We start from the raw sequence: 2,018 nt of genomic DNA on the forward strand, positions 1-2,018 counted from the left end.
TGCTCTGGTCCTCTTCTCCTACATCTGCATCGCCAGGGCTGTCGTGAGAATCTCATCCTCGGAGGGAAAATGGAAAGCCTTCTCCACTTGTGGTTCCCACCTGACAGTTGTATTACTTTTCTATGGGACCATTGTAGGGGTTTACTTCTTCCCTTCATCTGCCCAGCCTGATGACAGAGATAAGATAGGTGCAGTACTATTCACTGTGGTGACCCCCATGTTGAACCCCTTCATCTACAGCCTGAGAAACAAGGATATGAAAAATGCCCTGCGAAAGCTTGCTGATGTTAAAAGGTTTCTCCCTTTAGTGCCTTGGTCATCTAAATTCCTTTTCTATTCATAACCAGGTGATGGCTTCTTCCCAGAGTTTGTAACATAGTTATGATGGATCAGCTGTTCATGAGCTCTCAGATCATTGCTCCTATTCTAACCTTTGAGAGTTTCTGGCTTGTCTACAAAGTTATAGTCTTACAAGACAACAATCCCCATGATAAGTCACAACAAGGATACACATTGTAATTTTTATCTACGTTGCTACCAATTTAAAATAAATTGTTAATACTGCAGACAATACTCGATGTTTGCTCTATATACACACCTAGCATTTGTAACTTGGAAGACAGCTACTCTTAATTCCTTTCTTCAATCTAGATTTCTCTAGGTCGGCTTTCAGAACATTTGTTTTGCAAACATAGGATTTTGTAAGATGTTCTATAGTTGTGGAAATGAAAGTTTCTATGGTCAGATAAGTTGGTGTTAGAACTTGGAATTAAATGATGCAAATTATCCGAGCTTTGCAACTTGTCAGAACCTTCAGCTGAGTGTAAATCCCCAGGATGGTAGTATGGGATGCAGGATTTTTCAAAGTTCAATCAAGCATTTAGAGCCCAGTTGCTATAGAGTGGTACATGGGCAGAATACATTTTTGGAAAGGTGTTTCGAGCTATTTCAGTGAGACATCGCAAGGCTTGAGTATAGGCGAAATAGTTCAAGGCCTGAGTTGCTATGAGATGTTTAGTATGTCAGCTCATGTCTTTGAGGCTGTTTTCTCTGTGTAAAGTGGGATAATTGGTCTAAGTCAGCTGTTGATTTTCTTCTCAACTGAGGATGAAGGTATTTCTTCAAAATTCAAAGACTCATATTCTTAAATGTTTTCTGTGCTCCACCAGCTACAGTGATCCTGTGTTCAGAACAACAATCAAACACGTGATAAACTCAGCAGCAAATTTACTTAGCTTTTAAAAAGGACAAAGGAACCTTGGCCGGGACAATAGTTCACCACTCCGCTTCTTAAGAAAGGTGGCAATTCAACCCCCCCAGCCATTTCACAAGAGTTCAATGCAGCCCTCTGGTTCTGTAAAGATCACAGCCTCAAAAGCCCTGAGAGGCAGTTCTCCGCTCTCCTATAGGGTCCCTTGGAGTCAAAACTCAACTTAGTAGAAACAGGATCATCAAAGCAGGGATACAGGACAACCGCCACACAACTGCATGACGACAGTATGGCGCAGCTCTGAGGGAATCTTTGGCACATTTTCTAGTATCCCTAATGTGCCACATTTGGAATATTCATAGTCACTAGTTTGTGCCTTGAATGAATGTGGATCACCTCAATTCAGGAACAGTAATCCTGACTAATCCCATCCCCCTCAGGGGTATATGACCAGCATCCATTTACTGACACAGCTGCATCTCAGAACATATAGGTTACTCCTCAATCTCATATTTTTGAACAACCAATGAATACTCTCTTGGACTTAGCTATCAAGGGAAATTGACCAAGGTTCATTTTCTTATGCTCCCTTAAGTCTGAGAAAAGACTTCAGATTCTATCCCTTTGCTTCCATATCCTACCATTGACCAGACTCTACCCCTTTTCCGCAAACCCTCCCGAGACTATCCAAGGAAGGAGTCGGGCATCTGTATTTTGAAATCACTCCTCAGGTGACATCATTATGATAAAGAATTACTAAATTATATGAGCTCTGAATTCCACTCCAGTTCTGGATTTTGTAAATCTA

The sequence above is a fragment of the Echinops telfairi genome, unplaced genomic scaffold (genome assembly GCF_000313985.2).
Source record: "Echinops telfairi isolate 266 unplaced genomic scaffold, ASM31398v2 ScPeMD7_7416;HRSCAF=8454, whole genome shotgun sequence".
Taxonomy (NCBI): Eukaryota; Metazoa; Chordata; class Mammalia; order Afrosoricida; family Tenrecidae; genus Echinops; species Echinops telfairi.